We start from the raw sequence: 18821 nt of genomic DNA, 5'->3' as shown, positions 1-18821 counted from the left end.
AAGGATATTAGCAGTCACTGAGGGGTTCTGTGCCCCCCATATAAAGGCACAAGGCTGCAGGCTGAGATATACAGGGAACTCTGAGTATCACTCATGTATTATAAGGGATAATGTACCCCCTACTGTAAATGATAAGGATATTAGCAGTCACTGAGGGGTTCTGTGCCCCCCATATAAAGGCACAAGGCTGCAGGCTGAGTTATACAGGGAACTCTGAGTATCACTCATGTATTATAAGGGATAATGTACCCCCTACTGTAAATGATAAGGATATGAGCAGTCACTGAGGGGTTCTGTGCCCATATAAAGGCACAAGGCTGCAGGCTGAGTTATACAGGGAACTCTGAGTATCACTCATGTATTATAAGGATAATGTACCCCCTACTGTAAATGATAAGGATATTAGCAGTCACTGAGGGGTTCTGTGCCCATATAAAGGCACAAGGCTGCAGGCTGAGTTATACAGGGAACTCTGAGTATCACTCATGTATTATAAGGGATAATGTACCCCCTACTGTAAATGATAAGGATATTAGCAGTCACTGAGGGGTTCTGTGCCCATATAAAGGCACAAGGCTGCAGGCTGAGTTATACAGGGAACTCTGAGTATCACTCATGTATTATAAGGGATAATGTACCCCCTACTGTAAATGATAAGGATATTAGCAGTCACTGAGGGGTTCTGTGCCCCCCATATAAAGGCACAAGGCTGCAGGCTGAGTTATACAGGGAACTCTGAGTATCACTCATGTATTATAAGGGATAATGTACCCCCTACTGTAAATGATAAGGATATTAGCAGTCACTGAGGGGTTCTGTGCCCATATAAAGGCACAAGGCTGCAAATCACCGGAACACGTCTCGGTTACAGATAATATAAGGATGTGGCTTTATGTCTTGGAAAAACGTAAGGGATTAAGGTTTAATTGGCGGGGTATTAACTTGTGACTTGAATGAACAAAACTACAAACTGCGCACAAAGCCAAATTAAAGGAGAACTCCACCCTAAAAGTGTTTTTTTTGCATAATGGAAAGATAATGTAATTCTGAGCAACTTTTCCCATGTACATTAATTAAAAATGTAAACGAGCTTCCAAAAATGATTTGTAATTGCTATAAATGAAAGCAGCATCTGTCTGGCTGTTTATACTCCATGGACTGGGGGTTCCGACTACTGAAACAATGTAGCAGGGACCAGCCTGTGCTACTTGTAGCTACTTTGCTATATAACTGACTGAAAGATTTACCTCGCATTGCAACACAAGACGGCCTTTGTTGGCGCCCGATATGTGGCTAATTGGTATGCGCTCCGTGATGGCTCAATAACAGCTTTTCAGCTTAAAGAGCAAATCACAATTTGTCTGAACAACCCCAGGCGGAAGGTTCCGCCCGCGTATTCACTGGGGAGACAGAGTCCCATCTTTGTTAATTGAGTGGCTGAACATGGATAATATCAAGTTTAAATTCCGATCCATTTTCCTTAAGGCCCGTTGCATCCCCCCCCCGACTTGCTCCATTCATTAGTGTTATGCACAAATCACAACCAATCAGCAGTGAGCTGTCACTGGGCCTGGGCAGATGGAATAATGAAAGCAATGATCTGATTGGCTGCCGTGAGTTCTATGAGCTAGTGCTTAGCCCTGCATTCAGTGCACTGTATAGCTGCCCAGGTGTTGTTGAACTACAACTACCGACATGCCTGAACCTTAGATGTTGAAGAATGCTGGCAGTTGTACCCCAGTAACATAGGGGTGCCCAAGTAACATAGGGGTGCCCAAGTTTACGGAACAGGGGACTACAGGCAACCGTTTATTGCTCAGTAGTATAAGCACTTGTCGTGGTGGACTGGGGGTGCAGGGCCCACCAAGGCTGCCACCACAGGGGCCCCACACACCCCCAAGAGACCCCCGCCATGGTCCCCACACACCCCCAGGCCCCTGCCACCACAGGGGCCCAACACACCCCCAAAAGACCTCTGCCATGGGCCCCACACACCCCCGGGCCCCTGCCACCACAGGGGCACCACACACCCCCAAGAGACCCCCACCATGGTCCTCACACACCCCCAGGCCCCTGCCACCACAGGGGCCCCACACACCCCCAAGAGACCCCGCCATGGTCCCCACACACCCCCAAGAGACCTCCGCCATGGTCCCCACACCCCCCAGGCCCCTTCCACCACAGGGGCCCCACACACCCCAAAGAGACCTCCGCCATTGTCCCCACACACCCCCAGACCCATGCCACCCACCCAACCCCCTTCCCCGAGCGTGCATCCCTACAACATAGTGAGAGCATATTAAACATGCCCAATCCGTGACCTCCCCCTGGATGTTGCTGAACTGCAATTCCCAGCATCCCAACCACAAGCAGAGGATCCCAGCGACTGAGCTTGGTGGGAAAACCTGGAATATTCCCATGTCCGACCATTGGATCCCAAGATAAAAGAGAGCGAAAGTTACAAAGGGACGCGGAATAGTAGCAGGTCATTGGACAGAAATGTCAACAGCTTCACACAAAAGGAGGAATCTGTCAGGTTTATGGCTCCGAGCCCTGTCTGTAAATACTCCCTCTGCCTTGTAACACGAGGGAAACGTGCAAATATTTCCAGAGCAAATACAAGCGCAATCTTTTTATCCCTTTGTTTTCAGTACGAGGGATAAGAGAGTCTTACGTAAATGGTTACTTTCCCTTTGTTTTGCGCTTTGTTACAATGTTTCCCTCTCGCTCTCATCCCTTTCCAACCTCTCGCTCCAAACTCTGCACTCTCACAACTTACACTGCTACTGAGTGTCTAGGGTCCCACAGAATAGCACTCAATAGTAAGAGATCCAAGTCCGGCTTGGGACTCCTCCAGTTACATGGGAGTAGGAGAAACAATAGGTTAGCTGAAAGCAGTTCTAATGTGTAGCGCTGGCTGAAAGCTCAGACTCAGGCACACTTTACTGCTGCGCTGCAAGTTGGAGTGATATCCCCCCCCCTCACCCCCAGCAGCCGATCAGCAGAACAATGGGAAGGGAGCAAGATAGCAGCTCCCAGTAGGTATCAGAATAGCACTCAATAGTAAGAAATCCAAGTCCGGCTTGGGACTCCTCCAGTTACATGGGAGTAGGAGAAACAATAGGTTAGCTGAAAGCAGTTCTAATGTGTAGCGCTGGCTGAAAGCTCAGACTCAGGCACACTTTACTGCTGCGCTGCAAGTTGGAGTGATATCCCCCCCCCCCCTCACCCCCAGCAGCCGATCAGCAGAACAATGGGAAGGGAGCAAGATAGCAGCTCCCAGTAGGTATCAGAATAGCACTCAATAGTAAGAAATCCAAGTCCGGATTGGGACTCCTCCAGTTACATGGGAGTAGGAGAAACAATAGGTTAGCTGAAAGCAGTTCTAATGGGTAGCGCTGGCTGAAAGCTCAGACTCAGGCACAAGGCACTGAGATGGCGCCTACACACCAATATTACAGCTACAAATACATTTGTTGGTACAAGAATAAAAGGTTAAATGGCAGAGGGAATTATTTGCTGTGTAACAGTGTCATTTAGAAATAAAAAGTGCCCCATAAATATCATGGCAGAACCCTTTTAACAGAACCCAGGAATGAATTGGATATTTGAGCAAATATCATATGTGACTGGTACTGATATATAACTGACATGCACTAAATAACTCTGAGATCACAACAGATCTCTTAATGCAATGCTCTTACGCAGTATGGGGGTGCAGGTCAGACCCTGGTGACCCCATTAGTGTGTTGACAATATATTTACTGAAATTCTAATGTTTTCACTGAACAGAACTATGTAACTCTGCTGTGTCACACTTGTTTCCCAAAAACAACCTCTTCAAACATGTGTTTTACTTCAGCCTTCACTTCGGCCCATAAACAGGACACAATTACTGCTTGTGTCAATGGAAAAAGCAAAGCCGAGGGTGAAGTCAGTGAAGATTAACCCTCCCAACATCCCACCTTGTCTCTGCCCCTATATATTAGGTACCTACCTAGTGCTACCAACCCCTATTTCTGTAGGGAAATGAGAGCAGGGCAGGCAGTAACCCTTCCAACTCTTTCCCCTGTCTCTGTCCCTATATATTAGGTACCTACCTAGTGCTACCAACCCCTATTTCTGTAGGGAAATGAGAGCAGGGCAGGCAGTAACCCTTCCAACACTTTCCCCTGTCTCTGCCCCTATATATTAGGTACCTACCTAGTGCTACCAACCCCTATTTCTGTAGGGAAATGAGAGCAGAGCAGGCAGTAACCCTTCCAACACTTTCCCCTGTCTCTGCCCCTATATATTAGGTACCTACCTAGTGCTACCAACCCCTATTTCTGTAGGGAAATGAGAGCAGAGCAGGCAGTAACCCTTCCAACACTTTCCCCTGTCTCTGTCCCTATATATTAGGTACCTACCTAGTGCTACCAACCCCTATTTCTGTAGGGAAATGAGAGCAGGGCAGGCAGTAACCCTTCCAACACTTTCCCCTGTCTCTGCCCCTATATATTAGGTACCTACCTAGTGCTACCAACCCCTATTTCTGTAGGGAAATGAGAGCAGAGCAGGCAGTAACCCTTCCAACACTTTCCCCTGTCTCTGCCCCTATATATTAGGTACCTACCTAGTGCTACCAACCCCTATTTCTGTAGGGAAATGAGAGCAGGGCGGGCAGTAACCCTTCCAACACTTTCCCCTGTCTCTGCCCCTATATATTAGGTACCTACCTAGTGCTACCAACCCCTATTTCTGTAGGGAAATGAGAGCAGGGCAGGCAGTAACCCTTCCAACACTTTCCCCTGTCTCTGCCCCTATATATTAGGTACCTACCTAGTGCTACCAACCCCTATTTCTGTAGGGAAATGAGAGCAGAGCAGGCAGTAACCCTTCCAACACTTTCCCCTGTCTCTGCCCCTATATATTAGGTACCTACCTAGTGCTACCAACCCCTATTTCTGTAGGGAAATGAGAGCAGAGCAGGCAGTAACCCTTCCAACACTTTCCCCTGTCTCTGTCCCTATATATTAGGTACCTACCTAGTGCTACCAACCCCTATTTCTGTAGGGAAATGAGAGCAGAGCAGGCAGTAACCCTTCCAACACTTTCCCTTGTCTCTGCCCCTATATATTAGGTACCTACCTAGTGCTACCAACCCCTATTTCTGTAGGGAAATGAGAGCAGGGCAGGCAGTAACCCTTCCAACACTTTCCCCTGTCTCTGCCCCTATATATTAGGTACCTACCTAGTGCTACCAACCCCTATTTCTGTAGGGAAATGAGAGCAGAGCAGGCAGTAACCCTTCCAACACTTTCCCCTGTCTCTGCCCCTATATATTAGGTACCTACCTAGTGCTACCAACCCCTATTTCTGTAGGGAAATGAGAGAGAGCAGGCAGTAACCCTTCCAACACTTTCCCCTGTCTCTGCCCCTATATATTAGGTACCTACCTAGTGCTACCAACCCCTATTTCTGTAGGGAAATGAGAGCAGGGCAGGCAGTAACCCTTCCAACACTTTCCCCTGTCTCTGCCCCTATATATTAGGTACCTACCTAGTGCTACCAACCCCTATTTCTGTAGGGAAATGAGAGCAGGGCAGGCAGTAACCCTTCCAACACTTTCCCCTGTCTCTGCCCCTATATATTAGTTACCTCTACTTTTCCCACTAACCTTCCCAGCTCCATTGATCCCTCACTTTATCCCAATATTTGAACATTATAACAGTGACCCTAGGCGCTACCTTCTCTCACTTTCCCGCTGAATTCCGAGACTGAGTGCAGAATCCCTGAGTTGGGTGGAACATTTGCCAAAAACATATTTCGCCTGCATATTCACAAGCAGTGAGGCTGGCAGACAACGCTGTAGATGCAGGGAGTTGCTTGGACAACCCTACTATAGAGACATTTCTGGGAGTCTAATGCCTGAAACCACTACTACCCAAACCCAGCTCTGCCATTGGTTGGATGTTTTAGAGTCGGGCCTCATTATACTCGTGATTTACTCTCTGCAGAGCAGGTTTTGAAGGCTTTTCACTCGTCTCCAAGTATTTTTGTGCTCGTCGGCTCTCGGCTATACAAGCGCTCTTTCTGTCTCATTAGCTTTGTTATCTCAGACCACACACCATTTCAACGCCCCCCTATTCAATGCTATGTGACTAATTGCTGCTTTCTCTAGTCACCTCGTTAATTTACATGAGCCGGCCAAAGAAGCTCACAATCTAATGCGGTGTTGGAGAACATGAATGTGTCCTATCAAGGGAAAAAATACTTCTATTCATAAATGTAAACGTGCCATCATCATCTTCATCATTATCAGTTATTACATTATAGAGCCCCAGCATTAATAGAATAATACCAATTCTGATGAGGGGCCATCCTTAAAGAAGCTTGAGAAAGTCCCAGTTACCATATATTGTGGGATATCCATGACCCAATCAGTGACTTCCCCTCCCACGGCCAAATGGTGGGACTGTTTTTTATAGGGACATTGGAGTGGGGGGGTTAGTTTATGGGGCACGTGAGCTATGATCCTCTGGAGAAACCCCCATGATAAATGTAACCCTACAAAACCCAATTAACTGACCTGAAAGAAGTAATATTGCACTGCAACCTCTAGGGCGGTCTTAACATCTCCACTCCCCCGAGGAACCTCACATTTTAATCACATGATATCCTTATACCTATAGAAACCTCAGGGCATGCCTGCACCTGGATGGGGCTACACCCAGGGCAAAATTAATCATTTAAGCACTCAAGGGGCCTACCTAGGGCAACACCGGGCCAAAATACAGCCTTGTACTTGGCTACACCAAGTCCCACCCATGCTTACACGGATCAATGACTGATATTCTCCTATATCTGTTATTAGCTTAGGAAGGCCATGACCAAAAGTTCCAAAAGGGACCTTGAATTGAATATGTCTGCCCTAGAGGGACCTAACAATGTTACCCCCCCACCAGGTCCACACTGGGATTCAAAATGGGCACTTCACCCCCCACAGGCCCCGTAAATATCTTACAGCACCGCTCTGGGATTAGGCAGAATGCCAGTTCTTGCCTGACCACCACCTCTATGTGATAACCCTGCCCTACCAACGGCAGGGCTAGCATCAGGGGGTGTACAGGGGGAACTCCAGTCAGGGACCCCCAGAGACTTTGCAGTGTGTTCTGCAGGCTGTGAAGGACCAGGGCTTGCAGCAGATGGGGCAGGGTTTGGGTGGAGTTTTGGTTCCGTTTGCTGGGGCCCTATTCTACATGTTGGTTCACCACCCAGGGGGCCAACAAGCTAATAATTGTGGACTACTGAGGGGGCCATTCTAACTTCGTATAGGGCACCATGATTACAGATGGTGGCCCTGCCAATAGGGACCTCCAAACCACCCAAAGTAAACACTTTGATGGGACTACTCCTCTTCCCACCCAGCCTTCTACTCTATCCAAGCCTTAGATTCCGATGCTACTGACAGAACCGACGACCATGGAGGAGACCAAATCTTTTATCCCAACACCATGATGGAAGAAGACCCCGGCACCGCTTATCTTTCAGGTTCTTCATCCACAAATGCAAGAAGCCAAGGTCTATTGGGTCAGCACCATGACACCCCCAATAATCCCAGACATTCCCTCCTGTTTGGTTTATCCGCGGGATATTTCACAAAGGCCCGAGAGGTTCTAAAGCTGAATAGATCCGAAATATCTCAGGAAGTCCCTGTATTTGGAAATCCCAGGAATGTGCAGTGGAATCCCGGATCCATGAGCGCCGGCCTGTGTTCATTACCTGCCCCTTTCTTTGCCACAAAGCCCCGGCATGGAGCTCTAATTAGTTTCTCACTCGTCTCTTTTCTTCCATGATCTTGAGCAAAGGGGCCACTTGTTCCCCCCCCCCCCAAATTCCGGGGGCCTGGGCAGATTAAAGAAGCGGAGCATGTTTGAGGAATTCTAAGGTCAGAGGTCGTGCTCTTTTAATGAAGAACTGAAGGATTTGGGAAATGTAAGGGGAAGAAAGCCGAGGGATGTTTGCCAATAAGCCGACACTGTTATTAAGGTTATTACGGCTCATTTACTAAAGGAGTGCAAAGTAGCAGCACAGGTGGCCGTGGCTCTTACCTGCAGTGCAACATTCCTGCCTAAATGATAGTGTTGTTTTACCCATCATCAGGGCAGCCATTAGGAACCACATGGTCCCATTTAACTAAGCAGGACACTCCCCTGCCCCCAGTTATAAACAAGTTGGCCATCTGGGCCCCTGGGAGGAGGGCCCTCCTAAGTAACACAGTACCCCAACAGGAAAATAAAATGGCTCCCAGATGCATTGCACACCCCAGATTCACTCCAGTTATGGCCAATGGCTAAAACACTGCCCATGTTCTGCCCAATACTCTGTCTTTTGGATGCCCCTCTGCCACGGAGTACAGCCATTAATTTCATCCCCATACATAAACACAACAGCACCTATAGGTGTAACATGCATAGGGAGCTTTGTACCTACCTGAGCTGCAGGACCCAGGGGTTTGCCATACTCTGCACTAGGAAAGGGGTAACTAGTAAATTAAGTAGGTGCAAGATATTGTACAAAGCATTTGTATGGGTGGGCCCCTTTAATTGGCAACTATGATCCATAGTTATCATAAATGGGCCCTAAGGTGTTAACAGTATACTGCATTTTACGGTAATGGGACAGAGCACATCCCATTCCCATCATTCCCTGCCCCAGTGAGCTTACAATCTAAGGTCTCTATCCCATTCCCATCATTCCCTGCCCCAGTGAGCTTACAATCTAAGGTCTCTATCCCATTCCCATCAGTCCCTGCCCCAGTGAGCTTACAATCTAAGGTCCCTATCACATTCCCATCAGTCCCTGCCCCAGTGAGCTTACAATCTAAGGTCCCTATCACATTCCCATCAGTCCCTGCCCCAGTGAGCTTACAATCTAAGGTCCCTATCCCATTCCCATCATTCCCTGCCCCAGTGAGCTTACAATCTAAGGTCTCTATCCCATTCCCATCATTCCCTGCCCCAGTGAGCTTACAATCTAAGGTCCCTATCACATTCCCATCAGTCCCTGCCCCAGTGAGCTTACAATCTAAGGTCTCTATCCCATTCCCATCATTCCCTGCCCCAGTGAGCTTACAATCTAAGGTCCCTATCCCATTCCCATCAGTCCCTGCCCCAGTGAGCTTACAATCTAAGGTCCCTATCACATTCCCATCAGTCCCTGCCCCAGTGAGCTTACAATCTAAGGTCCCTATCCCATTCCCATCATTCCCTGCCCCAGTGAGCTTACAATCTAAGGTCCCTATTACATTCCCATCAGCCCCTGCCCCAGTGAGCTTACAATCTAAGGTCCCTATCCCATTCCCATCAGTCCCTGCCCCAGTGAGCTTACAATCTAAGGTCCCTATCACATTCCCATCAGTCCCTGCCCCAGTGAGCTTACAATCTAAGGTCCCTATCACATTCCCATCAGTCCCTGCCCCAGTGGAGCTTACAATCTAAGGTCCCTATCACATTCACACACACTAGGGTCAGTTTTATCAGCAGCCAGTTTGTATTTGGGGTGTGGGAAATAACCGGAGTACCTGGGGGAGACCCACGCAGACACAAGGAGAGCACAAAGGCTCCTTGCAGGCAGTGTCCTTGCTAGGAGGGTCCTTGTAACCGCGGGAGATGAAGCTGTTACACGGAATGCACTCTTTTCTCAGATACTGACGTCAGACCTTGCAATAAAATAATGCATTTGAGTATTTGCTTAGTGGATGAAAGTGTCGGCTCCTCATTCACAATACAGGCGAGTGAACCTTGGCAAACAGTGACCAGTGATTGATCGGTTACACTCAGGTGCCCGGGATTCTCTATGGTGACTATCAACAGATCCGCGGCCAACCTTCAGCCAACTATACACTGCAGCCCAACGTCTCTCCATAAGGCAAAGGCTCGTCTCCAGGCAATGATAACGTTACCTTAAAAGGGGAACTTTACTCCTAAATTAAATTTATATTAATTATTAATCATAAATAGGAATAATTATGTAACAATATCCCTACAGACTGTTTGATAAAGTCCCACTAATGGCCGGGTGCAGGTCAGCTTGTGGTTTGGTGCAATCTATTCCTTGTGTTCTTATCAGTGCCTGTGGGGCAACAAAGCACCTAACGAGGTTCCTGTAAGCCACAAACGACTCCCAGTATTACAAAAGCCCCAGCGATAGTAAACCAACTGTTATGATGAAAATCACAATAATGTTATAGGGGCAGTGCATTCTGGGAACGACCAATTATGTAAATATTTGCTAGATTTGGGGTACCCATTATGCATGAAGGAACGGAGTTCTAACACCCCTAAGACCTGTCAGCCCCCAAGATAGTTTGCAGTAGGGACAGGGTCGGACTGGGCCACCAGGAAAAATCCCGGTGGGCAGGGTCGGACTGGGGGGTGAAGGGCCCACCGGGGCTCCCGCCCCAGGGGCCCTGCAGGTGCCCCCGCCTGCCGCGTCCCCTAATGACCCCCCGCAGGAGCCCCCATAACCCCCCTCGCAGGGCCCCCCACCCGACGTCCTCCCCCAAGCACGTAAATTTAACGCGTCAGGGGAGGAGCGGTCGGGCAGGGGGAGGACTGGCAAGGGTCGGGTTTGGGCCGCCGGGGCCCACCAGGTTTTTTCCCGGTGTCCTGGTGGCCCAGTCCGACTCTGCCGGTGGGCCCCGGTGGCCCAGACCCGACCTTTGCCGGTGCTCCCTCTGCCCAACCGTTCCTCCTGACGTGTTAAATTTACGTGCTCAGGGGAGGACGTCGGGTGGGGGATCCTGCGGGGGGTTAGGGGGGTCCCTGGGGGGGGGTCAGGGGACGCGGCCGGCGGGGGCACCTGCAGGGCCCCTGGGGCAGGAGCCCCGGTGGGCCCTGCACCCCCCAGTTCGACCATGAGTAGGGATACACTGATACACTTTTTTGGGTTTGGCTAATCAGGATTTGGATTTGGTTCAGCCGAAACCAAATCCTTAAAAAAAAAGGCTGGATTCAGCCCAAATCCCGAACTGAATCCGGGATTCAGTGCATCCCTAGTTTGCAGTATATACAGAATATAAAAGTCAAGATACTGATTAGTCATAAATTCACATTCAGTACCAGTGCAGCCTGCATCTAAATTGATTAATAATCAGGCCGGTAGCATCAGCTTCTATGGCAGATGTGACTTCACTTTCTGCTTATGCTTGCGGATTTTTCCATGCCCCCTAAGCTTAGCTCCTCCCCAGCAGCCCACTGAGCACGTGCAGTGCCAGTGACACCCAAAGATGGCCTAACAAGTTCCAAGATGGGGAGCTGCTGGGGGCAACTGTGAAGGTCTGGATCATTACTGCTATAGGGCTGCTGCACAGTGTATAGCATTTCTATCCAGATTCCTTTTTAGGCTTAAGTTCCCCTTTAAGTGTTGATGTGAAAGTAGTATTATCTGGATCCCAACCACATGCTGTATTGGGTATTTGGTCTACTGCGCGGAAGACGTTGGACGGAATTTTCAATGCCGGCTTGATTCCAATTCGCCCCGCAGGACGCCAACTCAAGGAGTGGAACTGTGTGTTCCTGGATTCTACGTCCAATCCATCACCGGGATTCTTTGTCTTCTGCCCTTTATCTTATTTCCGGAAAGCTCTACCCGGCCACGCTCCAGTGCCACCCAGAGATATTGTGCAACTGGGAATTGTGTCCCAGTGTTAACCCGGGCGCCCAAGGCAGAAATGCCATTATCTAGAGAGAGTACAACATTACGATACAATACAGAATAAAGCAGGGTCCGTCTCTATACCCCGAGGGGGCTATTTGTATAGAAATCTTCCCAAGGCTTGATTAAACTCATTATCATCGCTCTGATTTCTTGCTCCACATCCTCCAGCTCCTCATTCAGCAGTGCGGCCCCCCTGTTCCCATAGGGTGAAGCCACACAGAGCTACTAGTAGCAGCTACTTGTCGATAGAAAACGCTGATCATTTACTAATAATTGTCCCTATGTGTGTTTTAGCAGAGGCAATTCTCAGTATTGTCTATGGCAGGGGATTTTCTGGAGTTTAGCCCAAAAAAAGTAGCTGCTACTAGTAGCTCAGTGTGTCTTCATCCTTGGGAGCTTGTTTCTTCCTCTGCCCGAGCAATTGCACCGATCTCTGTCAGTATAGCAGCATTTAGGGCGAAGACACACGGAGCTCCTTAGTAGCAACTACTTGTCACAGCTACTAAACTGTGCCATAGACAATACTGAGAATTGCCTCTGCTAAAACACCCTCAGCTACACTTTCCAGCACTGCAGAGTCTCCATATGCCCCCCCCTGTTTGCTGCAGCCATTAATATTATTAACACATTTAACAATTTTCCCGCCAAATTGGGCTACTAATTTACAGCCCTGGCAGGTTTCTTCCAAAGTACAAACCCACCAAGGTACAATTTTGGAGCCTTGGTGGGTTTGTAGTTTGGAAACTAGCCAAAGTCTTTTCCCCCCTAATGTGCCTGTTCCACTGCATGCTGGGTAATGTAGTTTGTATCTAACAATTAGCCTACAGCTAGGATTAATATAAAACTACAATACCCAGAATACAATTGGACAGTATAGACAGAGGCTCCATTTTTGCTTTCAGGCTCACCCTGTCTGCCCTACAACCTGCTCTATAGGGAATGTGATTGTACTATTACTTTCTACTATGATGTGGGGGCAGTTCTGCAGTTTATATAAATCTGGCAACCCTGTTTTTCATCTTCACTGCTGCTTCTCTGCTTCCCTCCATGGAGTCTGTGTCCCCAAGGGAGTACTGTGGCATACCTCCCAACTGTCCCGCTTTACGCGGGACAGTCCCGATTTTGCCACCCTGTCCCGCTGTCCTGGATAGGCGCGGATTTGTCCCGCTTTTAAAGGTCTCTGCTGGGGAGGACACTGGAGGAAGATAAGGGGCAGCTGGAGGATGCTGGGGAGGATGTTGGGGAGCTGAAGGATGTTGGGGGAAACTGAAGGATGTTGGGGGGAACTGAAGGATGTTGGGGGGAACTGAAGGATGTTGGGGAGGATGTTGGGGGAGCTGAAGGATGTTGGGGGAAACTGAAGGATGTTGGGGGAGCTGAAGGATGTTGGGGGGAACTGAAGGATGTTGGAGGAAACTGAAGGATGTTGGGGGGGCTGAAGGATGTTGGAGGAAACTGAAGGATGTTGGGGGGAACTGAAGGATGTTGGAGGAAACTGAAGGATGTTGGGGGGGCTGAAGTATGTTGGGGAGGATGTTGGGGGGAGCTGAAGGATGTTGGGGGGAGCTGAAAGATGTTGGGGGGAACTGAAGGATGTTGGGGGAGCTGAAGGATGTTGGGGGAGCTGAAGGATGTTGGGGGGAACTGAAGGATGTTGGGGGAGCTGAAGGATGTTGGGGGAGCTGAAGGATGTTGGGGGGAACTGAAGGATGTTGGGGGAGCTGAAGGATGTTGGGGGAAACTGAAGGATGTTGGGGGAAACTGAAGGATGTTGGGGAGGATGTTGGGGGAGCTGAAGGATGTTGGGGGGAACTGAAGGATGTTGGGGGAGCTGAAGGATGTTGGGGGAAACTGAAGGATGTTGGGGGAAACTGAAGGATGTTGGGGAGGATGTTGGGGGAGCTGAAGGATGTCGGGGGAACTGAAGGATGTTGGGGGAGCTGAAGGATGTTGGGGGAGCTGAAGGATGTTGGGGGGAACTGAAGGATGTTGGGGGAACTGAAGGATGTTGGGGGAGCTGAAGGATGTTGGGGGGAACTGAAGGATGTTGGGGGAACTGAAGGATGTTGGGGGAGCTGAAGGATGTTGGGGGGAACTGAAGGATGTTGGGGGAGCTGAAGGATGTTGGGGGAAACTGAAGGATGTTGGGGGAAACTGAAGGATGTTGGGGAGGATGTTGGGGGAGCTGAAGGATGTTGGGGAAGCTGAAGGATGTTGGGGAGGATGTTGGGGGAGCTGAATGATGTTGGGGGGGCTGAAGGATGTTGGGGAGGATGTTGGGGAGGATGTTGGGGGGAGCTGAAGGATGTTGGGGAGGACGCTGGGGGGAGCTGGAGAATGTTGGGTGGATGCTGCAGTGGGGAGCAGCTCATAGTAGGGGGACACTGGGGGAGGACCAGCAATGTTTTAGGGGGTCCCTGCTCTAGCGCCAATGCAAAAGATAACACCTGGCTACCAATGTCTGTCATGAGTCTGTCATTAAATAGAGGTGCCACAGAGCATAATGAAATCCTTAGGGCCACAATATGTCATAAAATGATTGGGGCCACTGTGTCTGTCTTCTGGTGCACTTTGTGTATGTTATGCTTTTCAGGTGTGGTTTTGTAAAATGGGCCTGTTTGGGGGGGCGTGGCCATAAAGTGGGCGTGACATTTTTGTCCCTCCTTCTGATTTTGAAATGTTGGGAGGTATGCTGTGGGTTTTCCTTCCCAGAGTGGGTGTCCCTGTGACTGGGACTGTCACAAAGCCAGATGATCCAGGGGGGCCCAACTCCAAAGTAACAGCACCAGAAGTTTCACTGTGGGACTATTTCAGGTTCATTGCACCCTTTCCCTCATCCAAGATGGCTGCAGGTACCTCGTTCTCTACTCCATTCCACTTTTAGCTGCAGAGTGAGCCTTGAGGAAAAACAAAAGTGCAGACATCTGGTTCATAAAGATAAAACCTTGCTTTTGGTGGCCAAATGGATCCCGTATGGTGCTAGGAAAACCACTATCACCTCGTCCCTGTATGAGGGTATACCTATAGGGGAATAGGGGAGGGAGCTGCCATAGCTGTAGCTCTATATAATCAACATTGGTTTATTAAATGCTGAAATTAAAAATATTTAGCCCCCAAAGGAACACCCTCCTTGTCTAATGAGCATTTTAGCGGATAAATGAGGGTCTGCCCAAGACTAAGGGATTCATTGTTTTATTAATGTGAATGTTATTATGTGTATATTAAGCAGAAATGTTGCACTGCAGTCTGAACTGTCTGTGTTTTGTATTTTATATAACTTTAGTTTTACAATCTGCATTAAGATTTGAAAAAAAAAAAAAAATGTAAAGGGTAAGTTGAATAAGATGAATTGTCCTACTGATTCTCAGCTTTTGATGATCACAAAAAGCCACCCTGACAGCCAGACGGGGGGCTAAAAGCCAGACTGCATGGGTGTCAAGAATTTCTATAGAAACTTGCTGATAAAACACATTGAATAGAGGGCCTGTCATGCTACTTTCCCAGACTCCTCAGCAACGCCTTTCACCTATTCCCACTGGGGTCCAAACTCCCCTCTCTGTCTGCAAAAATTTTTTCCTCCAGTGTAATAGAAAGTAAGTAGAATTCACTGAATTTGAAACGTTTATAGCTCATAATGATACAAATACTGCATAACTACACCAGCATAGGGATTCCCCTGTACTAAGCACAATTCAGCAGGAACAGCCCCCTAAGTTTGCTCATAGCCTGTACAGAGAGATACCATAAAACTATGGCACATAGGGATTCCCCTGTACTAAGCACAATTCAGCAGGAACAGCCCCCTAAGTTTGCTCATAGCCTGTACAGAGAGATACCATAAAACTATGGCACATAGGGATTCCCCTGTACTAAGCACAATTCAGCAGGAACAGCCCCCTAAGTTTGCTCATAGCCTGTACAGAGAGATACCATAAAACTATGGCACATAGGGATTCCCCTGTACTAAGCACAATTCAGCAGGAACAGCCCCCTAAGTTTGCCCATAGCCTGTGCAGAGAGATACCATAAAACTATAGCAGCACAGGGATTCCCCTGTACTAAGCACAATTCAGCAGGAACAGCCCCCTAAGTTTGCTCATAGCCTGTACAGAGAGATACCATAAAACTATGGCACATAGGGATTCCCCTGTACTAAGCACAATTCAGCAGGAACAGCAACCTAAGTTTGCTCATAGCCTGTACAGAGAGATACCATAAAACTATGGCACATAGGGATTCCCCTGTACTAAGCACAATTCAGCAGGAACAGCCCCCTAAGTTTGCTCATAGCCTGTACAGAGAGATACCATAAAACTATGGCACATAGGGATTCCCCTGTACTAAGCACAATTCAGCAGGAACAGCCCCCTAAGTTTGCTCATAGCCTGTACAGAGAGATACCATAAAACTATGGCACATAGGGATTCCCCTGTACTAAGCACAATTCAGCAGGAACAGCCCCCTAAGTTTGCTCATAGCCTGTACAGAGAGATACCATAAAACTATGGCACATAGGGATTCCCCTGTACTAAGCACAATTCAGCAGGAACAGCCCCCTAAGTTTGCTCATAGCCTGTACAGAGAGATACCATAAAACTATGGCACATAGGGATTCCCCTGTACTAAGCACAATTCAGCAGGAACAGCCCCCTAAGTTTGCTCATAGCCTGTACAGAGAGATACCATAAAACTATGGCACATAGGGATTCCCCTGTACTAAGCACAATTCAGCAGGAACAGTGCTGTGAGAGTCTGCCTGTGTTAAGGTGGCCTTACATGCCCGAACATTGTAAACGTTAATGCTGAATCGTTAGATAGGGGTAAGAATTCCTTTGTTTTTACCTGCATAACTGACCATTTAGCTCTTAACGTGGTCGTGGGAAAGATCATAATTGTAGCGTGTATGGCCACCTCAACACCCACTAGGCAAGTTCCAGGCTACACCAATCACCAACTGTTAATTATCTTAATTACAGCCACACTCCTGGACCTTGTTCTGTGTAGGGAAAATGATTTTACATTCCTCCCCAGACTTTTCCCATAAATGGGCCTGTTGATTTATAGCAGAAATATTTGCCGAGATCCGTGCCAAGTGCAGACCAGGTGGTAGGAAGGTATCGGCGAGGGGCCTCGTGCCAACATCCTCACAATTGCGCCTTTCTCAGGCAGGAGAGAAACGATCTGGAATTGCAGACAAATGTGATTCAGATTGTGAAACAACCCACAGAGTGAGGAGCAGACGCTGACTTACAGCCTACAACTGAGACTGGCAGCCGTTAGATAATTCTGCCTTAAGAGAATTTAGAATATTGAGTGTCTGAGTCAGGGTTGGGTCAGAATTATCTGTGCCAAATGCCCTGAGTGCACATATACACTCTCTATTCCTCTTCTTCTAAAATGGATTATTAGTTGGATTTATCTACCAATTGTATGTATATATGTAATTCTACAGTCACCCTACTATTGTTCCAGGGGTACCCAGGGCACAAATAAGCACTCACCCCAAATCCCCCCTAACTGGCCTTCCGGCTGGGCCCCCTTAGCCCATAACAAGGTTACAGATATATAGAAACATTGGGGTAACAGTCACCCCGCTATAGTTCCAGGGGTACCCAGGGCACAAATAAGCACTCACCCCAAATCCCCCCTAACTGGCCTTCCGGCTGGGCCCCCTTAGCCCATAACAAGGTTACAGATATATAGAAACATTGGGGTAACAGTCACCCCGCTATAGTTCCAGGGGTACCCAGGGCACAAATAAGCACTCACCCCAAATCCCCCCCTAACTGGCCTTCAGGCTGGGCCCCCTTAGCCCATAACAAGGTTACAGATATATAGAAACATTGGGGTAACAGTCACCCTGCTATAGTTCCAGGGGTACCCAGGGCACAAATAAGCACTCACCCCAAATCCCCCCCTAACTGGCCTTCAGGCTGGGCCCCCTTAGCCCATAACAAGGTTACAGATATATAGAAACATTGGGGTAACAGTCACCCGCTATAGTTCCAGGGGTACCCCAGGGCACAAATAAGCACTCACCCCAAATCCCCCCCTAACTGGCCTTCAGGCTGGGCCCCCTTAGCCCATAACAAGGTTACAGATATATAGAAACATTGGGGTAACAGTCACCCTGCTATAGTTCCAGGGGTACCCAGGGCACAAATAAGCACTCACCCCAAATCCCCCCCTAACTGGCCTTCAGGCTGGGCCCCCTTAGCCCATAACAAGGTTACAGATATATAGAAACATTGGGGTAACAGTCACCCCGCTATAGTTCCAGGGGTACCCAGGGCACAAATAAGCACTCACCCCAAATCCCCCCTAACTGGCCTTCAGGCTGGGCCCCCTTAGCCCATAACAAGGTTACAGATATATAGAAACATTGGGGTAACAGTCACCCTGCTATAGTTCCAGGGGTACCCAGGGCACAAATAAGCACTCACCCCAAATCCCCCCCTAACTGGCCTTCAGGCTGGGCCCCCTTAGCCCATAACAAGGGTACAGATATATAGAAACATTGGGGTAACAGTCACCCCGCTATAGTTCCAGGGGTACCCAGGGCACAAATAAGCACTCACCCCAAATCCCCCCCTAACTGGCCTTCAGGCTGGGCCCCCTTAGCCCATAACAAGGTTACAGATATATAGAAACATTGGGGTAACAGTCACCCCGCTATAGTTCCAGGGGTACCCAGGGCACATATAAGCACTCACCCCAAATCCCCCCCTAACTGGCCTTCAGGCTGGGCCCCCTTAGCCCATAACAAGGTTACAGATATATAGAAACATTGGGGTAACAGTCACCCCGCTATAGTTCCAGGGGTACCCAGGGCACATATAAGCACTCACCCCAAATCCCCCCCTAACTGGCCTTCAGGCTGGGCAATGCTGCGTATACAAGTAGCGCTTTATATATACAGTTATACATATTAACGCACTAATTCCATGCCTCTGGTAACTGGAGGTATAATTAATGGAAATCACTAATGAAGATTTAGGCAGCGTTCCATTCGGGGCCGCTGGTTTATTGACTCCAGTGAATGAGCTGCCGCGGGGTTTTAAAGTCTCATTGTGAGACCCATACTAATTACCCCGTCGGCACATAATGATTAATTAAAA

Source organism: Xenopus tropicalis, chromosome 4 (genome assembly GCF_000004195.4).
Source record: "Xenopus tropicalis strain Nigerian chromosome 4, UCB_Xtro_10.0, whole genome shotgun sequence".
Classification (NCBI taxonomy): domain Eukaryota; kingdom Metazoa; phylum Chordata; class Amphibia; order Anura; family Pipidae; genus Xenopus; species Xenopus tropicalis.
The sequence above is the reverse complement of the archived record's forward strand: the minus strand, read 5'-3'. Positions refer to the sequence as shown.